The sequence below is a fragment of the Amphiura filiformis genome, unplaced genomic scaffold (assembly GCF_039555335.1).
Source record: "Amphiura filiformis unplaced genomic scaffold, Afil_fr2py scaffold_151, whole genome shotgun sequence".
NCBI classification, from domain to species: domain Eukaryota; kingdom Metazoa; phylum Echinodermata; class Ophiuroidea; order Amphilepidida; family Amphiuridae; genus Amphiura; species Amphiura filiformis.
The window spans coordinates 42,514-61,201 of record NW_027305615.1 but is presented as its reverse complement, the minus strand read 5'-3'; the positions used below and the strand labels follow the sequence as shown (position 1 = coordinate 61,201).

The 18,688-nt window shown below is 38.5% G+C and overlaps 1 protein-coding gene across 1 annotated transcript in view; it reads left to right on the top strand.

Moving 5' to 3' along the window:
• LOC140145149 (uncharacterized) overlaps positions 1 to 18,688 on the top strand; it is a gene marked incomplete at its 3' end in the record, with an annotated part of 79,988 nt that overhangs the window by 37,146 nt on the left and 24,154 nt on the right. The window lies entirely within an intron of this gene.

Below are 18,688 nucleotides of genomic sequence, written 5' to 3'. Positions count from 1 at the left end.
CTTGATATTTAAATCTGACGAAAGAACTTGAAAAAAGCACACATATATCAACTAAAACGGAGCTATCGACCACGAGATTCTTGGGAGATCCGTGCCTCCATAGCCTTGCGCGCCGCATGCAGGGAAGCGTCGCGTAAATCATAGGGTATCTGCGCGTTAACAAATTGCGCGCTACGCAAAGTACACAGAACGTCTGGAATACACAGCTGCTTTAACTGCAAAAAAAATATACCATCAGTCGTGAGCACGGTAGTTGTGACATGAGGATCTCGAAGAATCTCATGGTTTCTCGCTCGCAAAATTAAAATGTAGCACTTAGTTTATTTTATCGTATATGCTAATTTTATTTGATTCGGTTCACTGGTTGTGAAGAAATTAACAATTGCATAATGCCCGCATCAATGCAGTTCACTCCAAGTTTGATAAAGAGGCGCTTTTCTTACTCTCTCACCCCTTCTTAAAGTTTGTGCATCTCATTATTAATCCCCATTATCTATTTTATGTTCCGACGGTGTTATGTTATTTTATGCATTCACTGGAGATGGTTTTTGCAATTGGAAGCTTCCCAGCTTTAATTCTTTATTGCATAGATTCATCAGGTTTGTTAAGTAAATAAACATTTTGGATTTTAGTTTGTGAAAACATAGTGAATATTTTACTCACTCCAATGTTTCGTCGTACACATCGGAGGACTTCATCAGGTATGACTGATATGGTCATCTGATCCACTTTCCCGACAAACAAGTTTGAGTGGTTTCCGGTGTTCCTTAATCTCTTTTGCATACTTCAGAAATGGACCGCAGACGTGACGTCATCAAAATCCAAAAATTTAAACATCAGCGTGCAGCACATCTGTTTCTGCATCTTATACGCAAATTTTACTGGAATCTGTAGACTAATTGCGAAGAAATTAGCGATTTCGCATGTTCGCATGCGTCAATTCACTTCATTCCAAGTTTGAAAGAAAGCTCATTCAACACAATACGCACTATAGTGTCAATATGGGCTTCATATTTTGTTCTGTGAAATCCTTTTCGATCTTTTTAAACAATCTGTTTCTTGCAAAACATTTAATCAGGTTTTGTTCATATTTGAAAACCTGCACGATATTGAAAATGCAAGCTTGCATGTAAGATGATTTTCATTAATATTGATATAAATGTTGCAAAAACAATAAAGAGTTCCAGCTGTTAAAAAAATTCTCACATACATTAATGTTTTTGTAATATTTCCAAGAAATTGTAATGCAAAGTTTAAACTGTTAAAACTTTAACATTAATGTTGCATGGTATCAAAAATCATACGTAAAGCTGTAAGCACTTGATCATTGTCATTCTTGGCTCAAATGTTCTTTGGAAAGTTGGAATATAACATATTTGCAAAACCTAAAGAATTAAAGTTAGAAACCTTCCAATTGCAAAACTCAAAGTTTTCTCGGACAAACTGTTATTCATCTTCAGTGAAAGCATGAATAACATAACACCGTTGGATTATAAAATAGATAATGAAGCGGTGCACAGTGTCGACTTCCTATTCGATAAATATAAATTTAATACTCCGTTGGTGAGCGACGGGCGACTCTTATTTCACCGAACGCAAGAAAAGGAGTTCTATCTGATTGGCTAGCAATCGATCGCTTAGGTCGCTTAGTAGTCAACTACAAACTCAAAACTGAGCATCGTATTCAATTCGATTGAAATCGATATTATATTATTGCCGTAGATAAAGAGAGTGATAGTGTGTCAATAATGTACATTGTATTGCAGCTGGATTTTACATGCATTCTTTTATATAAATTTTTTCTCAAAGAGTTGAATATGATCAAAATTTTTACTCAGGATTTCAAATTTTTTACCCGCAAATTGCAGTTAAACATATCCACAGCAAAATACCGGTCCTCACTAATTAGTGTATTTAATTTCCAGTTAGTGTATTTAAGATAAAACCTGACAACAAATAAAATTTTCTTGCAATAGAAATATCATATGGGATACTGATATAGTAGGCCGCAACCGCCACAACGTGGAGCTGCTACGCGTAGCTGACTTTTTGCTCCGTGGAGCCAAATTGACCAATCATGATCATGTTAGAGTTTTTCATTACTCGGAGGTAAAACTGACTAATTAAGTACGACTTACTCATTACGTGAAGCGAATTTATTCATTAAGAATTTGCCAGACGAGCGTCACGTAGTTGCAAGATATCCTCGGTCACGAAAGTTATGATTCAAAAAGTAGTTTATGAAAAGTACGAACTGACTTATTATTAAGATGGACATGCACTCATAAGAAACTCATACAGTATTGTACATAACTATATAGCTAGGCAGAGTGGTGGTAAACTATGCACACAGTTCTGCGAGCTGCAGTGTATCGCCGGGAGCTAATTTGTATAACTTGCGCGGTGTCCCTGCGGAATTCGACCTTCAGCAAACTGCAAACCAGTTCGGATTTACTTTATATACTAGTAGTAGGCCATACATACTGTAGTTACTGACCTCTACAAATAGTGTATGTTAGAAGTATAGGCCATTGCCTAGTTGACGCCACTACTGTGTAAAAAATAACCGGCCAATATTTAAAGTATTCTCTGAAATTCTAGAAAATATAGTTTTGTAATATGTCCTAAATTTTTAGCTAATTTAGGTGTTTGGAAATATTGGAAATTTAGAACCAAAAAATATGAAGAAATTATTTCTAAACCGTGTTAAGTCATTAAGCTTCTCATTTTCAAGAACGCTGGTTAACAATAAGCAGACTATTGTCTCATTTCGTAAACTAGCCCACAGTATTGTTACCTTGCGTTCGCTTTATAATCGTTCACCCAACTGAAACTATAATACCAGCTCATTGCACAGGTAAAACAGACACAAGTGCAGTGTGTATTTAACCAGAGAAGATCTGATGTAACATAGTTGAGCCGTTTTCATTGAGTGTTATCTTGGTTTAATAGCTTTTAATAGGGTTTAAGTCCTTCAAAGGTCGTGGTGAGTTCTACTGTAGACATGACTGCATCATGATTATTTTTAAGTCAACAACATTCAACAATATGATCACCGTGATAGTATGAGAGTATCAGTACCGTGGGTGTCAGTGATCCTGGCCTGACACAGTAGACAAACAAACAAACAAACAAACACGCCACACACATGACACATGCATGCAAGGTAACATTGACTATACACTAATCAAACAATGGTATTGATCCTGTACAACTGGTCGTGGTTTATTTACAATCGATTCATTTAAAATCCCCATAGTAAACATTAATTTGGCAAGAGTTTTCTCTCTCTGGAACGAGGATGCATCCACTGGCTCCGCGTAATGAAAAGATCTAACATGATTGGTCAATTTAGCTCCGCGAAGCGAAAAGTAAGCTACGCGTAGCAGCTCCACGTTGTGGCGGTTACGGCCAGCCATATATTGATCATGCGAAAATCGTAAAACATAGAATAGAAACAGTGTGGCAGGCGCTCAAAATCTCAAATTGTATGCTTAGCCTGAGTTGCACGGCCTATCTCGAATAAAATCACCATGCGTAGTTGTTGAAAAACGTGAGGATTCATCGTACTATCACGGCAATTTTTAACACGAAGATATAGGGATGTTGACGGTGTGCGGTGAGCGAGTATGAAAAAAGCGCCTATAGATCAAATTTGGAATGAACGGCATTGATGCGTGCATTATGTAATCGGTAATTTTTTCGCAACCAGTCCGCCGAATCAAATACAATTTTCGTATGTGATGCACAATAAAATGGGCTATTTTGGCTAAATGGTTTTCTGACTATGAGGCTATCTAGATATGGGATTTGACCATTTTTTTCTTCTTCTGTGAACTTTATGCCATCAGTTTTGTCGATCGTGTTCAAATGGTCGGTTAAGTTTTTCACTTGTCCCTCTTTTATAATTTCTAGCACGTCGTCGACATAACGCCGCTAGTACCGTGGCTTAAACTCTAAGGGGGCTGTCGTGATGGCCTGCTGCACAATGAATTCCATGAAGAAATTAGCTATTATGGGGCTTACTGGGCTACCCATCGCGGCCCCAAAGCGTTGCCTGTAAATGGGACCCCTGAATTCAAAATAGGTGGTGGTTAATCTGAATTCAAGGAGCTTGATTATGTCGTCGACTTTAAGTTTTAAGCGCTTTTATAAGTCTTTGTCCTCAATCAATCTTTGCTTAATTATGCCTAGGGCTTCTTTGAATGGTGTATTTGTAAAAAGCGACACTACACCGTGAGAGTTAAAAATTTCATCCAAACACCAGCGAGTTCATCTACCAAGTCTTTGGAATTTTTGACATGGTGCTCAGTGTTTCCGATGAGTGGATTGAGTAATTCGGCTTACGCTTTAGATGTTTCATAACCGAGAGAGTCTGTGTAATCAACTATATAATAGGTCTTACCGGATTACCTTGCTTATTACACAGCCGTGAAGTTAGTCACGGCTGTGTCTTTTTTCTTACATGTTCTTCTTTCTTTCTTTCTTTACACAGCCCTGACGTTAGTGACGGCTGTGTCTTTTTTCTTACAGGTACTTCTTAGTCCATCCGAGCGGCGGCTGGACTCCTGTTTCTCAGCGGTTTCTTCTTCTTCTTCTTCTTCTTCTTCTTCTTCTTCTTCTTCTTCTTCTTTCTTTCTGTCAACATTTGACATAATTGGCTCTAGCTCCCTAATTATTTGACCGATTGTAACCATTATTATGTTTTGATGGATCCAATTTGTGATAATATTGGATCCAAAACATAATAATGATAAAATGGATGCTTTACGCTAACATTTATTGGTCTCGCTCTGAGTTGTAAAATATTCGACTCGACTACGTCTCGTCCAATATTTTAAAACTCATAGCTCGTCCAATAAATATGGGCTCAACCGATCCAATTTTATATCAAACTTGTGCAAAAGCTCCACTACCCCAGCCTTTACATTTGACATGACATGGTAGAGTACTGAGATTTGGTCATTGGCATCGGCTATAGTTGGGGTCTATGGGGTAACACAGATTTGGGGTCAAAAGGTCATTAAAGGGGTATTTCCGGCAATAACCAAATAACTTCAAAATGCTTCTTTTCCTACAGATTACATGGTACAGAGATACGATTGACACATATTTATTGACATTAGCTGGTGTATATGGGGTAAACACAGAATTGCATTTCAAGGTCATGAAGGGGTCAAATAGGCTAGATTACTGAAAATTACCTTAAAATTCACTATTTGCTGCATATTAAGTGCTCTGATCATCAGGATAATGCCAAAATGACTATAACATTGGGTGCATATAGGGTTATAATCAGATTTGGCTTGAACATGAGGAGGGGTCTGTTTTGGGGTCAAAAGGGGTAAAATTCTAAAATTTGTCCAATTCGAATGAAAATTAGTATATGTGATCACGATATGATTCAAAATATGATGGAGGTCATTTCAAGGTCACCAGAGGTCAACCAAAGGTCAAAAGGGGTAAAATTCCAAAATTCGTCCAAATTAACTTTAAATTAGAATATATAATATTGATATGATTTAAAACAAAATGAAGGTCATTTCAAGGTCAACAAAGGTCAAATTATTTTATTAGCTAGATTGTTATTAAACTTAATGCCTACAACTTTCACGAAAATGTAATTGTGTTTTTTAATCTTTTCAAGGTCATCAGATGTCACTTCAAGGTCACGGCTGGACTTCGCAGCCTTACAGGGATGCAATATATCTAGTTTCTTTAGTCCAGCCGAGCGGCGGCTGGACTTCTGTTTCTCGGCGGTTTCTTACTAACGTCACGGCTGTGTCTTTTTTCTTACAGGTTATTTCTTTCTTCTTGCACAGCCGCTATCAGCGCTGTGCATTCTTTTTACCGCGTTCTTACAAGCCGACGACGGATGTCGGCTTGTTCTGTCTCTGTCTCAATTCTTCTTGCACAGCCGCCATCGGCGCTGTGCATTCTTTTTACCGCGTTCTTCTTTCTTCTTCTTCTTCTTCTTCTGTCAACATTATCATAATCGGCCATCGTAGCCACATGCTTTCAGGCATGTTGACCACACGTGGTCAGTTGAACCAGTTGGTGGTGCCACAGATGTCACATGATCAACTTCCGGTCAAATGTCATCCACTTCCGGTCAATGGCCAAAACTTGGATTTTCACTAAAATGCTACTCCTCCCACATATTACATAGCACCGTGACGTCACTTACACACATGCATCACCTATAGCCAGTGTCTAAAAGTTCCTCACAGAATTGGGATCAAAGGTCATTAAGGGGTCACTTCCGGTAAAAGTCTGACAAATTTGTAAAAAATATTTTAAAAATCACCGTCTTTACTAATTATATAGCAGAGAGTCGCCATTAGCACACATGCATTGCTACTAGCTAGGGTCTTTAGGATGCCTACAGTTTTGGGGTCAAAGTTCATTAAGGGGTTACTTCCGGTCAAAAACCAAAATTATCAAAAAAGTTTAAATTTTTTTATCTCAAAATGTAAACAGACCAGAGTAATATAATCATCATACATGAATCAGTGTTACCTGATGTATGCATGGTATTTTTATTTTGGGGGTCAAAGGTCATTAAGGGGTCACTTCCTGTTTTTAGCTAAATAACTTTGAGAATTTTTATCTCGACAATTAAACAAAGTAGAATTTTTAAATTAAAATTGGAACAATACATTTTGTCGGTGTACATAAGGTTTTTTTTCCATTGAGGTCAAAGGTCATTAAGGTGGTCAAAAGGTCAATCAAAATTTAAAAAAAAATCAAAATCCATGTATAAGTTCCGATTAAGCTGAAATTCACCAGAAATATGACATCCTAAGCACTATGTAATATTTTGTGGGCGGTCAAAGGTAATTAAGGGATCACTTCCGGTTCTCACAGATTCATTTGTCACTGCTGGCTGTGCATGCTCGCGGTCGCAGGCGAACGCAATCAGATCTCGTTCTTCTTTCTTTCTTCTGGCAACTCGTGACATTTTGCGTGACTTGCCACGTTTCGCCCTAGCTCTCTTATGCTTCGACAGATTTCAACCATACTTGAGCCAAATGACCACTGGACTAGGCCAAACCTTACATTTGACTTTGACCTGACTGTGACCTTTGACCTTGACCTTATGGTCAAAAATGTTGATTTCACAAAAATGCTACTCCTTCCACAAATTACATGCAATGATCATGTGACTCATGCATATGAATCAACATGTGGCAGTGCTTAAAACTTCCTAAAAAGAATTGAGGTCAAAGGTCATTAAGGGGTCATTTCCGGTCAAAATCTGAAAAATTTGTAAAGAATATTCAAAAAATCACTGTCTGTACAAATTACATAGCAGAGAGTCGACATTAACACACATGCATTGCTATTAGCCAGGGTCTTTAGGATGCCTACAGTTTCGGGGTCAAAGGTCATTAAGGGGTTACTTCCGGTCAAAAACCAAAATTATCAAAAATGTTCAAAACATTTTTATTTCAAAATGTAAACAGACCAGAATAATATAACCAACATACATGAATTAGTGTTCCCTGATGTATGCATGGTATTTTTATTTTGGGGGTCAAAGGTCATTAAGGGGTCACTTCCTGTTTTTAGCTGAATAACTTCAAGAATTTTTATCTCAAGAACTGAACATGTTAGAATTTTTAAATTAAAATTGGAACAATGCATTTTGTCGGTGTACATAAGGTTTTTTTTTCATTGAGGTCAAAGGTCATTAAGGGGTCAAAAGGTCAATCAAAAATTTAAAAAAATCAAAATCCATGTTTAAGTTCCGATTAAGCTGAAATTCACCAGGAATATTTCTTATGACATCCTAAGCACAATGCAAAAGAGCAGTTGACCCCATCCGTAACCCAGGGTCAAGTTATAGGGGTCAAATTGCGGCTTGTATTCAGCGTCTGTTGACTCTAGTTCTTACACAGCCGTGACGTTAGTCACGGCTGTGTCTTTTTTCTTACAGGTTCTTTCTTCTTTCTTTCTTCTTTCTTTCTTCTTCTTTCTGCCGACCACTACATTTGCTCTAGCACTTACATGCTTGTACCGATTTTGACCTAACTTGGTCACAACCATCATTGACCATGCCCCTACATGTCATATGAAACTCGTGGGGTCAAAGGTCAAGCAGGGGTCATAGGGGTCAAAAACGTGATTTCAACTCAAAATGCTTCTTCTCTCACAGATTACGTAGGAGAGTGACACCACTTGCACACATGCATTGTTATTATCCAGTGTCTATGGGGTCCTCACAGATTTGGGGTCAAAGGTCATTAAGGGGTCACTTCCGGTATAAAACGAAAAACCTTCAAAAATTTTTATTTGCTAAGAAAAACATAGGACAGTAACCGTATGTTTACAAATAAATTGTAGTTACTCTGTGCATATGTGGTATTTTTTTATTTAGGGTCAAAGTTCATTAAGGGGATACTTCCGGTATAAAACGAAATTCCTTTAAATGCTTCTTCTCCCACAAATTACGTATGACAGTGACGCCACTTGCACACATGCATTGTTATTACCCAGTGTCTATGGGGTCCTCACAAATTTGGGGTCAAAGGTCATTAAGGGGTCACTTCCGGTATAAAACGAAAAACCTTCAAAAATTTTTATTTGCTAAGAAAAACATTGGAGGTTGATGGTATATTCACACGTGAATTGTGTTTACCTATTGTACATGTGGTATTTTTTTCATTTGGGGTCAAAGGTCATTAAGGGGTCACTTCCGGTCTGAGACGAAAACCTTCAAAATGCCCCTTTCTGCCACAAATAACATAGCAAAGTGGTGCCACTTGCACCCATACATTGACATTAGCTAATGTCTATGGGCGTTTTATATATTTTGAGGTCAAAGGCCATTAAGGCGTCAAAACACGGCTGTGTTCGTGGTCTTAGACCACAGCTAAGTCTAGTTCTTTCTTCTTTCTTCTTCTTCTGTCAAAATCATGTTAATCAGCCATCGTAGCCACATGCTTTCAGCCATGTTGATCAAAGTTGGGCACTAGGACCATTGAGTTGTGTCACAACTGTACCATGATCATTTCTGGTCAAAGGTTATTCACTTCCGGTCAGTGGCCAAAACGTGATTTTCACTAAAATGCTTCTTCTTCCACATTTTACATAGCACCGTGACGTCACTTGCACACATGCATCGCCTATTACCAGTGTCTAAAAGTCCTTCACAGAATTGGGATCAAAGGTCATTAAGGGGTCACTTCCGGTAAAAGTATGAAAAATGTAAAAAATATTCAAAAAATCGCTGTCTTTACAAATTACATAGCAGAGATTCGCCATTAGCACATATGCATCGCTACTAGCCAGGGTCTTTAGGATGCCTACAGTTTTGGGGTCAAAGGTCATTAAGGGGTTACTTCCGGTCAAAAACCAAAATTATCAAAAATGTTTAAAAATTTTTTATCTCAAAATGTAAACAGACCAGAGTAATATAACCATCCTACATGAATTAGTGTTACTTGATGTATGCATGGTATTTTTATTTGGGGGGTCAAAGGTCATTAAGGGGTCACTTCGTGTTTTTAGCTAAATAACTTCAAGAATTTTTATTTCGACAACTAAACATAGTAGAATTTTTAAATTAAAATTAGAACAATACATTTTGTCGGTGTACATAAGTTTTTTTTTTTCATTGAGGTCAAAGGTCATTAAGGGGGTCAAAAGGTCAATCATAGATTTAAAAAATCAAAATCCATGTATAAGTTCCGATTAAGCTGAAATTCACCAGGAATATTCCTTATGATATCCTAAGCACTATGTAATATTTTGTGGGGTCAAGGGTAATTAAGGGATCACTTCCGGTTCTCACAGATTCGGGGTCATAACTCATTTGTCACTGCTGGCTGTGCATGCTCGCGGTCGCAGGCGAACGCAATCAGATCTCGTTTCTTACACAGCCGTGACGTTAGTCACGGCTGTGTCTTTTTTCTTACAGGTTCTTTATACAGCCGTGACGTTAGTGTCTTTTTTCTTACAGGTTCTTTCTTTACACAGCCGTGACGTTAGTCACGGCTGTGTCTTTTTTCTTACAGGATCTTTCTTTACATAACGTCACGGCTGTGTCTTTTTTCTTACAGGTTCTTTCTTCTTTCTTCTTTCTTCTTTCTTCTGCCGACCACTTTATTTGCTCTAGCACTTACATGCTTACACCGATTTTGACCTAACTTGGTCACAACTATCATTGACCATGCCCCAACATGTCATATGAAACTTGTGGGGTCAAAGGTCACGCAGGGGTCATAGGGGTCAAAAACGTTATTTCAACTCAAAATGCTTCTTCTCTCACAGATTACGCAGGACAGTGACACCACTTGCACACATGCATTATTATTACCCAGTGTCTATGGGGTCCTCACAGATTTGGGGTCAAAGGTCATTAAGGGGTCACTTCCGGTATAAAACGAAAAACCGTCAAAAAATTTTATTTGCTAAGAAAAGCATAAGACAGTAACGGTATGTTCACACATAAATTGTGGTTACCCTGTGTATATGTGGTATTTTTTATTTAGGGTCAAAGGTCATTAAGGGGCCACTTCGGGTATAAAACGAAATACCCTTAAATTGCTTCTTCTCCCACAAATTACGTAGGAAAGTGACGCCACTTGCACACATGCATTGTTATTACCCAGTGTATATGGGGTCCTCACAGATTTGGGGTACAAGGTCATTATGTGGTCACTTCCGGTATAAAACGAAATACATTCAAAAAATGTTATTAGCTAAGAAAAACGTAGGACAGTAACGGTATGTTCACACATGAATTGGGGTTACCCAATTCATATGTGGTATTTTATTACTTGGGGTCAAAGGTCATTAAGGGGTCACTTCCGGTCTGAGACGAAAAACCTTCAAAATGCACCTTCTGCCACAAATAACAGCAAAGTGGTGCCACGTACACCCATGCATTGACATTAGCCAATGTCTATGGGTGTTTTCATAAATTTTGGGGTCAAAGGTCATTAAGGGGTCACCACACGGCTGTGTTCGTGGGTTAGACCACAGCTAAGTCTAGTTCTTTCTTTCTTTCTTCTGCCGACCATTACATTTGTTCTAGCACTCACATGCTTACACCGATTTGGACCTATCTTGGTCAAAACCATCACTGACCATGCCCCTACATGTCACATTAAACTCGTGGGGTCAAAGGTCACGTTGGGGTCATAGGGGTCAAAAACGTGATTTCAACACAAAATGCTTCTTCTCCTACAGATTACGTATGACGGTGACCCCACTTGCACACATGCATTGCTATTACCCAGTGTCTATGGGGTCCTACACATTTTTGGGGTCAAAGGTCATTAAGGGGTCACTTCTGGTATAAAACGAAAAAACTTCAAAATTTTTATTTGCTAAGAAAAACATAGGATAGTAACGGTATGTTCACACATAAATTGTAGTTACCCTGTGTATGTGTGGTATTTTTTTTTATTTAGGGTCGAAGGTCATTAAGGGGCTACTTCCGGTATAAAACGAAATACCTTTAAAATGCTTCTTCTCCCACAAATTACGTAGGACAGTGACAACACTTGCACACATGCATTGTTATTACCCAGTGTCTATGTGATCCTCACAGATTTGGGGTCAAAGGTTATTAAGGGGTAACTTCCGGTATAAAACGAAACACCTTCAAAAAAATGTATTTGCTAAGAAAAACATAGGAGAGTAACGGTATGTTCACACATGAATTGTGGTTACCCAATTCATATGTGGTATATTTTTTATTTCGGGTCAAAGGTCATTAAGGGGTCACTTCCGACCTGAGATGAAAAACCTTCAAAATGCCCCTTCTGCCACAAATAACATAGCAAAGTGATGCCACGTGCACCCATGCATTGACATTAGCCAATGTCTATGAGGTTTTCATATATTTTGGGGTCAAAGGTCATTGGGGGTTACAACACGGCTGTGTTCGTGGTCTTAGACCACAGCTAAGTCTAGTTACAAGGCTGTGTCTTTTTTCTTACAGGTTCTTTCTTTCTTTCTTTCTTCTTCTTCTTCTTTCTGTCAACCTTTACATTTGCTCTAGCACTCACATGCTAACATCGATTTTGACCTAACTTAGTCACAATGATCATTGACCGTGCCCCTACATGTCACATGAAACTCGTGGGGTCAAAGGTCACGCAGGGGTCATAGGGGTCAAAAACGTGATTTAACCTAAAAACGCATCTTCTCCCACAACTTACATAGGACAGCGACGCCACTAGCACACATGCATTGTTATTACCCAGTGTCTATGTGGTGTACACATATTTGGGGTCAAATGTCATTAAGGGGTCACTTCCGGTATAAAACGAAATACCTTAAAAATTTTTTATTAGCTAAACAAAACATAGGACAGTAACGGTATGTTCACACATTAATTGTGGTTGCCCAGTGTATATGTGGTATTTTTTTTATTTTGGGTCAAAGGTCATTAAGGGGTCACTTCCGGTATAAAACGAAATACCTTTAAAATGCATCTTCTCCAACAAATTACGTAGGACAGTGACGCCACTTGCACACATGCATTGTCATTACCCAGTGTCTATGGGGTCCTCACATATTTGGGGTCAAAGGTCATTAAGGGGTCACTTTCGGTATAAAACGAAAAACCGTCAATTTTTTTTTATTTGATAAGAAAAACATAGGACAGTAACGGTATGTTCACACATGAATTGTGGGGACCCAATTCATATGTGGTATTTTTTTATTTGGGGTCAAATGTCATTAAGGGGTCACTTCCGGTCTGAGACGAAAAACCTTCAAAATGCCCTTCTGCCACAAGTAACATAGCAAAGTGGTGCCACATGCACCCATGCATTGACATTAGCCAATGTCTATGGCCGTTTTTATATATTTTGGGGTCAAAGGTCACTAGGGGTAACAACACGGCTGTGTTCGTGGGCTAGACCACAGCTTAGTATAGTTGCACAGCCGCCATCGGCGCTGTGCTTTCTTTTTACCGCGTTCTTGCACAGCCGCCATCGGCGCTGTGCTTTGTTTTTACCGCGTTCTTCTTTCTTTCTTCTTCTTCAAGGTCATTAAGGGGTCACTTCCGGTATAAATCGAAATATCTTCAAAAAATTTTATTAGCTAAGAAAAACGTAGGAGAGTGATGGTATGTTCACACATGAATTGTGTTTACCCAATGTATATATGGTATTTTTTATTTGGGGTCAAAGGTCATTAAGGGGTCATTTCCGGTATAAAACGAAATACCTTTAAAATGCATCTTCTCCCACAAATTACGTAGGACAGTGATGCCACTTGCACACATGCATTGTTATTACCCAGTGTCTATGGGGTGTACACAGATTTTGGGTCAAAGGTCATTAAGGGGTCACTTCCGGTATAAAACGAAAAACTTTCAAAATGTTTTATTTGCTAAGAAAAACATAGGACAGTAACGGTATGTTGACTATGTTCACACATGGATTATGGTTACCCCATTTATATGTGGTATTATTTTATTTGGGGTCAAAGGTCATTAAGGGGTCACTTCCGGTATAAAACGAAATACCTTTAAAATGCTTCTTCTTCCACAAATTACGGCAGTGACGCCACTTGCACATATGCATTGTTATAACACAGTGTCTATAATGGTGTACACACATTTGGGGTCAAAAGTCAGTAAGGGTAACTTCCGGTATAAAACGATATACCTTCAAAATGCCCTTCTGCCACAAAAGCATAGCAAAGTGATGCCACGTGGACACGTGCATTGACATTAGCCAATGTCTATGGAGTTTTCATTGATTTTGGGGTCAAAGGTGATTAAGAGGTGACAACACGGCTGTGTTCGTGGTCTTAGACCACAGCTAATTTCTTCTTTCTTTCTTCTGTCAACCATTACATTTGCTCTAGCACTCACATGCTTACATCGATTTTGACCTAACTTGGTCACAATGATCATTGATCGTGCCCCTACATGTCACATGAAACTCGTGGGGTCAAAGGTCACGCAGGGGTCATAGGGGTCAAAAACGTGATTTCAACTAAAAATGCATCTTCTCCTACAACTTACGTAGGACAGCGACCCCACTTGCACACATGCATTGTTATTACCCAGTGTCTATGTGGTGTACACAGATTTGGGGTCAAAGGTCATTAAGGGTCACTTAAGGTATAAAACGAAAAACCTTCAAACATTTTTATTAGCTAAGTAAAACATAGCACAGTAACGGTATGTTCACATATGATCTGCAGTCACCCAATGTATATGTGGTATTTCTTTTACTTGGGGTCAAAGCTCATTAAGGGGTCACTTCCGGTATAAAAAGAAATACCTTTAAAATGCATCTTCTTCCACAAATTATGTGGGACAGAGACGCCACTTGCACACATGTATTGTTATTACCCAGTGTCTATGGGGTGTACACAGATTTGGTGTCAAAGGTCATTAAGGGGTCACTTCCGGTAAAAAACGAAATATCTTTAAAAAAATTTATAAGCTAAGTAAAACATGGGACAGTAACGGTATGTTCACACGTGATCTGCAGTCACCCAATGTATATGTGGTAATTTTTTATTTGGGGTCAAATCTCATTAAGGGGTCACTTCCGGTATAAAACGAAATACCTCTAAAATGCATCTTCTTCCACAGATTCTGTAGGACAGTGACGCCACTTGCACACATGCATTGTTATTACCAAGTGTCTATGGGGTGTACAGAGATTTGGGGTCAAAGGTCATTAAGGGGTCACTACCGGTATAAAACGAAAACCTTCAAAATTTTTTATTTGCTAAGAAAAACATAGGACAGTAACGGCATGTTCACACATGAATTGTGGTTACCCAATTCATATGTGGTATTTTTTTATTTGGGGTCAAATGTAATTAAGGGGTCACTTCCGGTCTGAGACGAAAAACCTTCAAAATTCCCCTTCTGCCACAAATAACATGGCAAAGTGATGCCACGTGCACACATACATTGACATTAGCCAATGTCTATGGGGTTTTTATATATTTTGGAGTCAAAGGTCATTAAAGGGTCACAACACGGCTGTGTTCGTGGTCTTAGACCACAGCTAATTCTTTCTTCTTTCTTTCTGCCGACCACTACATTTGCTCTAGCACTTACATGCTTGTACTGATTTTGACCTAACTTGGTCACAACCATCATTGACCATGCCCCTACATGTCGTATGAAACTCGTGGGGTCCAAGGTCAAGCAGGGGTCATAGGGGTCAAAAACGTGATTTCAACTCAAAATGCTTCTTCTCTCACAGATTACGTAGGAGAGTGACACCACTTGCACACATGCATTGTTATTATCCAGTGTCTATGGGGTCCTCACAGATTTGGGGTCATAGGTCATTAAGGGGTCACTTCCGGTATAAAACGAAAAACCTTCAAAAATTTTTATTTGCTAAGAAAAACATAGGACAGTAACGGTGTGTTTACAAATAGATTATAGTTACTCTGTGCATATGTGGTATTTTTCTATTTAGGGTCAAAGGTCATTAAAGGGCTACTTCCGGTATAAAACGAAATTCGTTTAAAATGCTTCTTCTCCCACAAATTACGTATGACAGTGACGCCACTTGCACACATGCATTGTTATTACCCAGTGTCTATGGGGTCCTCACAAATTTGGAATCAAAGGTCATTAAGGGGTCACTTCCGGTATAAAACGAAAAACCTTCAAATTTTTTTATTTGCTAAGAAAAACATAGGACAGTAACGGTATGTTTACAAATAGATTGTAGTTACTCTGTGCATATGTGGTATTTTTTTATTTAGGGTCAAAGGTCATTAAGGGGCTACTTCCGGTATAAAACGAAATTCCTGTAAAATGCTTCTTCTCCCACAAATTACGTATGACAGTGACGCCACTTGCACACATGCATTGTTATTACCCAGTGTCTATGGGGTCCTCACAAATTTGGAATCAAAGGTCATTAAGGGGTCACTACCGGTATAAAACAAAAAACCTTCAAAATTTTTTATTTGCTAAAAAAAAAAAAAAAAAATTTGTAAAAAATATTCAAAAAATCACTGTCTTTACAAATTATATAGCAGAGAGTCGCCATTAGCACACATGCATTGCTACTAGCCAGGGTCTTTAGGATGCCTACAGTTTTGGGCTCAAAGGTCATTAAGGGGTTACTTCCGGTCAAAAACGAAAATTATCAAAATGTTTTAAAAATTTTATCTCAAAATGTAAACAGACCAGAATAATATAACCAACATACATGAATAAATGTTCCCTGATGTATGCATGGTATTTTTATTTTGGGGGTCAAAGGTCATTAAGAACTAAACATGTTAGAATTTTTTAATTAAAATTGGAACAATGCATTTTGTCGGTGTACACAAGGTTTTTTTTTTCATTGTGGTCAAAGGTCATTAAGGGGGTCAAAAGGTCAATCAAAATTTTCAAAAAATCAAAATCCATGTATAAGTTCCGATTAAGCTGAAATTCACCAGGAATATTTCTTATGACCTCCTAAGCACAATGCAAGAGCAGTTGACCCCATCCGTAACCCAGTGGTCAAGTTATAGGGGTCAAATTGCGGCTTGTATCAGCGTCTGTTGACTCTAGTTCTTTCTTTCTTCTTTCTTCTGGCAACCAATCAACTGCATGATATAGCTCCGCAAGGGATTGACAGATTTCAACCAAACTTCACCCAAAAGACAACTGGGCTAGGCCGAACCTTCCATTTGACTTTGACGTTGCTGTGATTTTTGACCTAGCTATAATGGTCAAAAATGTGATTTCACAAAAAATGCTACTCCTTCCACAAATTACATGCAATGATCATGTGACTCATGCATATGAATCAACATGTAGCAGTGCTTAAAACTTGCTAAAAGAATTGAGGTCAAAGGTCATTAAGGGGTCATTTCCGGTCTGAAAGCTAAAAATATTCAAAAAATCACTGTCTTTACAAATTATATAGCAGAGAGTTGCCATTAGCACACATGCATTGCTACTAGCCAGGGTCTTTAGGATGCCTACAGTTTTGGGGTCAAAGGTCATTAAGGGGTTACTTCCGGTCAAAAACCAAAATGTTCAAAAAAATTTTATCTCAAAAAGTAAACAGACCAGAGTAATATAACCATCATACATGAATCAGTGTTACTTGATGTATGCATGGTATTTTTATTTTGGGGGTCAAAGGTCATTAAGGGGTCACTTCCTGTTTTTAGCTAAATAACTTCAAGAATTTTTATATCAACAACTAAACATAGTAGAATTTTTTAATAAAATTGGAACAATGCATTTTGTTGGTGTACATTAGGGTTTTTTCATTGAGGTCAAAGGTCACTAAGGGGGTCAAAAGGTCAATCAACAATTTTAAAAAAATCAAAATCCATGTATAAGTTCCGATTAAGCTAAAATTCACCAGGAATATTTCTTATGACATCCTAAGCACAATGCACGAGCAGTTGACCCCATCTATGACCCAGGGGTCAAGTTATAGGGGTCAAAGTTCAAGAGTCGGCTTGTACCCGTTCTATGGAACGGCGGTTTCTAGTTACACAGCCGTGACGTTAGTCACGGCTGTGTCTTTTTTTTTTCTGGTTCTTTCTTCTTTCTTTCTTTCTTCTTTCTTCTTCTGCCGACCACTACATTTGCTCTAGCACTTACATGCTTGCACGAATTTTGACCTAGCTTGGTCACAACCATCATTGACCATGCCCCTACATGTCACATGAAACTCGTGGGGTCAAAGGTCAAACAGGGGTCATAGGGGTCAAAAACGTGATTTCAACTCAAAATGCTTCTTCTCTCACAGATTACGTAGGAGAGTGACACCATTTGCACACATGCATTGTTATTAGCCAGTGTCTATGGGGTCCTCACAGATTTGGGGTCAAAGGTCATTAAGGGGTCACTTCCGGTATAAAACGAAAAACCTTCAAAAATTTTTATTTACTAAGAAAAACATAGGACAGTAACGGTATGTTCACAAATAAATTGTAGTTACTCTGTGCATTTGTGGTATTTTTTCATTTAGGGTCAAATGTCATTATAGGGGCATTTGTGGTATTTTTTCATTTAGGGTCAAAGGTCATTAAGGGGCTACTTCCGGTATAAAACGAAATTCCTTTAAACATTTGCTCTAGCACTCACATGCTTACACCGATTTTAACCTAAGTTGGTCAAAATGCTTCTTCTTCCACAAATTACGTATGACAGTGACGCCACTTGCACACATGCATTGTTATTACCCAGTGTCTATGGGGTCCTCACAAATTTGGAATCAAAGGTCATTAAGGGGTCACTTCCGGTATAAAACGAAAAACCTTCAAAATTTTTTATTTGCTAAGAAAAACATTGGAGGGTGATGGTATATTCACACGTGAATTGTGTTTACCTATTGTGTATTTTTTCATTTGGGGTCAAAGGTCATTAAGGGGTCACTTCCGGTCTGAGACGAAAAAAACCTTCAAAATGCCCCTTTCTGCCACAAATAACATAGCAAAGTGGTGCCACTTGCACCCATACATTGACATTAGCCAATGTCTATGGGCGTTTTATATATTTTGAGGTCAAAGGTCATTAAGGCGTCAAAACACGGCTGTGTTCGTGGTCTTAGACCACAGCTAAGTCTAGTTCTTCTTTCTTTCTTCTTTCTGCCGACCACTACATTTGCTCTAGCACTCACATGCTTACACCGATTTTAACCTAAGTTGGTCAAAACCATCATTGACCATGCCCCTACATGTCACATTTAACTCGTGGGGTCAAAGGTCATGCAAGGGTCATAGG